General features: G+C 52.1%; 1 protein-coding gene across 1 annotated transcript in view; it reads left to right on the top strand.

Annotated features, from left to right (window-relative positions):
• Window positions 1-2,065: 2,065 nt before the first annotated feature.
• The window catches only part of GRM2 (glutamate metabotropic receptor 2), a 438,947-nt gene continuing 435,012 nt past the window's right edge, over window positions 2,066-6,000 (top strand). Inside the window, exon 1 of the mRNA XM_069206753.1 lies at window positions 2,066-3,480. The gene's annotated coding sequence lies outside the window, so the exon portion shown is untranslated. The remainder of the gene's footprint in view (window positions 3,481-6,000) is intronic.

The following is a 6,000-nucleotide window of genomic DNA, read 5'->3' as shown; positions in this document are numbered from 1 at the left end:
TTTAGACCATGTCCAGCCTCTGGAATGCATCAGTCAACGCTCACTTTCTATCCTTGGGCATGGATGGGGGCGCTTTCCACATGACAGGACTCATTGGCCACTTAGCGAATTAAATCACACACCGTGCAAATGGAGTGAATTGACAAGAGCACAAAAGGTGGGATAGTAACATGGAACTAGAGCAGGCAATGCCAGATTTGGGCCTGCCCGAGACTCACCCTCTTTGCGGACAGGACATGCCTTTGGAAGACAGGGTCCCTACAGAACAGGGCGAAAGAAGCCCAAATTCCCAGTCCCATCAACAGCTTCTTCTTAAAATCTAAATCTGTATGTGTTAAAGAGTGCCAGATGTTAGGGGCGTGGGGGTTGTGTTAGTGCTGCTGGAGCCCCGGGAGGCCCCTGCGCACCCCTAGCGCGGGATGTGCTTGGGCTGGCCCAAGCGAGAAGCATAAAAGAGCCCTCGCGGGGCGGCGTGCAGTTCTCCCCCGTGAAGTGAGATGTCAGCCAGACCATCAGTGAGACAGTGAAGAGACGCGAGAGACAGTCCGTGAAAAGAAGGCACTCGAGGAGCAGGAGGCGGGTGCGCAGAGGCAGAACAGCAGGGAGAAGGAGAGAGGGGAAACGAGGCAACGAGAGTTGATGGCACGGAAAGAGCGAGGAGGGGTGTGAAAAAGAAAGAAACAAAGAAAAAGAGCAACAAAAATGTAAGCGACAGAGAAGGGAGAGGAGGTCAGAGGAGAGGCGGTGAGGAAAACACAGTAAAGGCAGGCGGAGACAGCAAGCGTGATAGTGCTCCGCAGAGAAGGTTGAGGCAAAGGGAGAGAGGTAGAGACAGGAGAGACAAATACTCAGGGGGTGAAGAGGAAGCGGGGGCGAGGAGTGTACCTCAGAGGCAGAGAAAGAAAGAGATAGACAGGGAAAGTAGAAAGGCAGAGAAGAAGAAAGCGTCGCCGAGGAAGAGCCAAATACATTCGTGAGGTGAAAGGGGGCGTGACGAACCGAGAGAGACAAAGAGAGTGCAGAGACCGAGAGACGAAGTGAGAGTGCCACTGAAACAGAAGTAACAGGTGAAACAGACACAGAAAAAGAAAGTCGATTCGAGAGAAATTGAGTGAGAGTGGGTGAGAAAAGAGGCGGGGAAGGTGAAGAATGACAAATAGAGGCGAAAGGGTGACGCGGGGGCAGGGGTCTCGATAGGAAGAGACAGGGAGGACGGCGGGTCGGGGCAGAGTTTGGCACAGACCTGTACAAAATGAAACTCAGGGGGGGACGAGCAGTGTGCATAGAATCCGATCCCTGTGAATAAAGCAACAGAAGAAGACAAGGAAACAAACACAGAAAGAAAAAAAGTGTCAGTGAAAAGGGGCAGAAAGGAAAAGAGACGGTGCGAACGAGAGGTAGGCAGTGAGTGCGCGATGAGAGTTAACTACAGTTAACAAGAGACATATGGAGAGGGTCGCGAAAGAAACCTTGAGGAGAGGAATGAGCGCTGTCATTATATAGCAATCCTCATTGAGTCGAGGCTCTGTTGACCCGCGAGACACAACCAAAGCAACACAACAGTATTATATAGAGTTGAAGAGACAATATGACAGAAGACGGTCAGGAAGTCCTTGAGTCAGAGACATAGAATGAGGGAGTACACGCGAAACAGATCTTGGAAGATAGAGAGTGAGAACGCTTGAGATAGAGAGGTAGAAATACATCTAAAGAGAGAACGAGACAGAGAGACAGGTGCCTTGAAAACTGGGAGAGAGGAACGCACACACACACCCAAACACACACACCCAAACACACACACACACACATCATCACAGGTAAAGAGAGTGTCCGAAAGAGCAAAAGAAGAACCAAGAGGCACGCTGAGAGCTATAGTTAGTCAGGGATAGAGACAGTCAACGAAAGAGGATGCGAGAGAGGGGTAGAGGGCTAGAGAGACTGCCTGTGAGCCAGGCAGGGACAGTCAGGCACACAAACACAGAAAGAGAGGGCGCGAAAGTCAGAGAAAAAACAAGAAAGACGGGGTTACATCGTCAAATAAAGCGTCAGAAAATATAATAAAGGGACAAGTAGACACGCGGAGGCAGCATCTGGAAATCACAGACAGAGGGCTGCAGAGACAGCCAGCGAGGGAGGGAAAAAGACAGAAACAGAAAGGAAGAAAGCGCGAGAAAGACGGAAAGCGACAAGAGGGGAGCGAGAGCTGCAGAAGTAGAGAGAGAGTCAGGGAAACGGGGGGAGAGTGAAAGAGAAAGGGCGGGAAAACCAGAGAGGGAAGGGAAGAGACACAATCAGAAAGACGTGCACAGGGGGACATCTAAGCAACGCATGAAAAGAGAGGGAGGGCGGACGAGAGAACAGCGCTGAGAGGCAAATGGAAACCTAAAAAAAGAGAAAAGCTATTGTGACAAACAGACAGAAGGAGAAAACCAACCGAGGCAGAGACGCTGGATGAAGTAAGGAGAGACTGGGGGAAAAGAGACAGAGGGGACGCACCCACAGTAGACAACATGAGAGAGATGTCGTAAAAGAGATAGCGCTGAGTTCGAGGCGCTGCCTGCATACCTCACACCTTTCTTCCGTCTGTTGCAGCATAGCCCGAGGCTTGAAGCACCGGGGCTCCAGAACCTGTCTCGGGCACTGTCGCGCTCCTTCACCCCCCACAGATCCGAGCAGCAATCCGGACTCCACCGAAGAGTCCCGGAGTTCAGCCCAAGAGGGTCTGAGGCCAGTCATCGACCATTGTACGGAAAGCAAACACTGAGAATCGGCACCTACTGATCCTGACAGTTCGCTTTAAGAATCAGCACCTATTGTTCCGGACAGCTCCCTCTGAGAATCAGCACCCCTGCTCCGGAGAGCCGTGTAGTTCCCTCTGAGAATCAGAACCTCTTGCTCCGGATAGCTCCCTTTGACAATTAGTACCCACTGCTCCGGACAGCTCCTTATGAGAATCAGCATCTACTGCTCCAGAAAGCTCACTTTGAGATTCAGCACCTCTTGAGCCGGACAGCTACCTTTAAGAATCAGCACTCACTGCTCGGGGGAGGAGGATAACGCCGAATCAGGATAAGCACCTCTTGTTCCGGACAGCGATCTCCGAAAATCAGAACTTCCCGCTCTCGAAGTCGCCCTCTAACATTCAGCCTCCTCCCAAAAGAGTCTGAGAGCTGAGCCTGGGAGTGTCTCCGGAGAATCATCACTTAATACTCTGTACAGCGCCAGGGAGCGCACGTATCGGCACCTTCTGCTGCGGACAGCTCCAGGGAGCGTACGAATCAGCATGGACCGCTGCAATCGGCTCCCACTGCTCCTCGCCTAAGAGCCTGCCAGTGGATCCTGAGAGGAGACGAAGGAGGCGCGGAGTCGGAGAATCAGCACTGCAACTGTGGTGGACAGGTCCTGCGAGGAGAGTGGCCTAGGCATCTGGACCACTTCATCCTCTCCAAAGCAGAGCATTCCAGGACCTGCGTTCCTCAGGTAGGGGACCTAAGACCAACCTGACATAGCTTAGCCGGACAGCATGTCGCTGCCCTCCAGAGGCAGTATTATGAGACTCTGTCCTACCTCAGGGTATCCTTGGATACCAGTCCCTCTCGAGGCACGACATCCTCACTGCCTCCTCTGCAAGGGCATCTATAGACCTCATTCCCTTCTCAGCAGAGACATACTGGGACCTAGTTATGCCCCTTCCACAGCATCTTGGGATCTCATTCCGTCCTGAGGCTGAGCAATCTGGGGCTCACTTCCTCACCAGGCTGTGCATCATTGAACCACATTCGCACCCCAGAAATGACTCCCTAGGATCTCACTCTTGTCTTACTCAGGCATCTTAGGATTTCATTCCTTTTATCAGATAGCGCATCCCGTGACTTCATTCCCCCCCCCACACTGGGTATCCTGGGACCACATTCCTTCCAAGGCTGAGCATTCTTGGACCTCATTCTCACCTCATTAAACACACCCTAGGACCTCACTCTTGCCTCATTCCTGTTTCAGGTAGGGCATTCTATGACTTCATTTTCTCCTCAGACTGGTCATAGTTGGACCTCACTCTTTCCCCAGGATGAGCATCCCAGAGCCTCACTTTCTCCTAAGAATGAAGCTCTTGGGATCTCACTTTTTCTCTGGACACAATATCATTAGACCTCATTCCTTCATGAGGCAGCGAGCCTTGGGCTTCACTCTTTTCTTCTCCCGGAAATGCTGGGGAGCATCTAACCTTTACAAGTCATCTAAAGACCACATTCACTTCCCATGTAGGGCCTCCTGAGACCTCAGACTCCTAGATAGTTCAACCTTAAACGTCAGCCCTACCCAGCACCCAAGCAGGATATCTTTAGACCTCTTCCTCCCCAGGCAGCGGATGCTTTTCCTTCCGCCTCCCCATCAATCAATCAATTAGAAATTTGTTAAGCGCGCCACTCACCCGGAAGGGTCTCAAGGCGCTGGCATTCTTAGCCCTCGCTTTTCCTAAGCAGAGGATTTTTAGACCTCATGTTCCCTGAGTAGAGTAACTCGAGACCTCATTGTTCCCAAGCAGAGCATCTCAGACCCCCCCCCACACAAGCAGAGCATTCTGAGACCTCGCCCTCCCCAGGCCAGGTGTGCTGAGACCTCACCCTCCCAGGCAGGGCATGCTGAGACCTCAAAATAGCCAGTCAGGGCATACTGAGATCTCAACATACCCAGGCAGAGCATGCTGAGAGCTCATCCTCCCAGGCAGGCCATGCAGAGACCTCAGTATACCGAGAACCGGCATGCTGAGACCTTCATATACCCACCCAGGGCATGCTGAGACCTCAATATACCCAGTCAGGGCATGGCGAAATCTCATCCTCCTGGCAGGCCATGCTGAGACCTCCATACACTCAGGCAGGGTATGCTGGAACCACAGTATACCCAGACAGAGCATGCTGAAACCTCATCCTCTCCAGGCAGGGCACGCTGTGTCCTCATGCTTACCAAATAGGACATGTCGAGAACTCATCCTCCACAAGAAGGACATGTTGAAATCTTATAGTACCCAGAACGGGCATGCGGAGACCTCATTCTTCCCAGCTAGGCAGGGCATACTAACACATCATCCTACCACGACAGGACATGATGAGCACTCACTATTCCCAAATAGAGGATCCCGAGATCTCATCCTCCTCAAGATGGTCATATTGATTTCTTAACCTCCCAGAAATCAGCTCATGATGAGGCCTCGTTCTCCCCAGGTAGGGCATGCAGAGACCTCACCCTCCCCAGGTAGGGCATGCAAAGACCTCACCCTCCCCAGGCAGGGCATACAGAGACCTCACCCTCCTCAGGCAGAGCATGCTGAGAACTCAATATAGCCAGACAGGGCATGCTGACACCTTATACTTCCTTAGCAGGCTATGCTGAGACCTTACCCTCCCCAGACAGGGCATAGGAACACTTCATCCTCCCCAGGCAGAGCATACTAACACTTCATCCTCCCCAGGCAGGCCATTCCGAGAGCTCCCCCTCCACTTGCAGACCTTGCTGCGAGCTCACCCTCCTCAGGCAGGGCATGCTGAGACCTCATCCTTTCCTACTAGGGCATCAGGAGTTCTCATGCTCTCCAGGAGGAAGATGCTGGGAGCACATCCCACTCTGCCCCCTTGGGGACCCTAGAACGTGGCTGGCAGCCAGCACTGCCGAGCTCACGCCTGAAGCCCGTGTGGACAAGGTAAGGCAGCGGAGTGTGCCACAATCGGCGCAGCACGCAGATGCTCATGTTAAACAATCTTGCCATGATTCTTTCTATGTGGGGTCGAAGAAGAAGGAGATTGTTACTTCTACGAAACTAATTATGTTGCCAGGTTACCGTTTTTTCACATCAAATATTGAAGACATTATGTTTCCCTCTGCCTTTCCTTTCTGCATCTATCTCGCCCATCTTCCTTCTCCATCTTTCTCCTCGTGTCTTCTTCCTTATTTTCTATTTTTTATTCCTCTTCTGACTCATTCCGCCCATCTTTAGAGCCTCCC

The sequence above is a fragment of the Pleurodeles waltl genome, chromosome 9, assembly GCF_031143425.1.
Source record: "Pleurodeles waltl isolate 20211129_DDA chromosome 9, aPleWal1.hap1.20221129, whole genome shotgun sequence".
Taxonomy (NCBI): domain Eukaryota; kingdom Metazoa; phylum Chordata; class Amphibia; order Caudata; family Salamandridae; genus Pleurodeles; species Pleurodeles waltl.
This window is presented reverse-complemented; position numbering and strand designations above follow the sequence as displayed.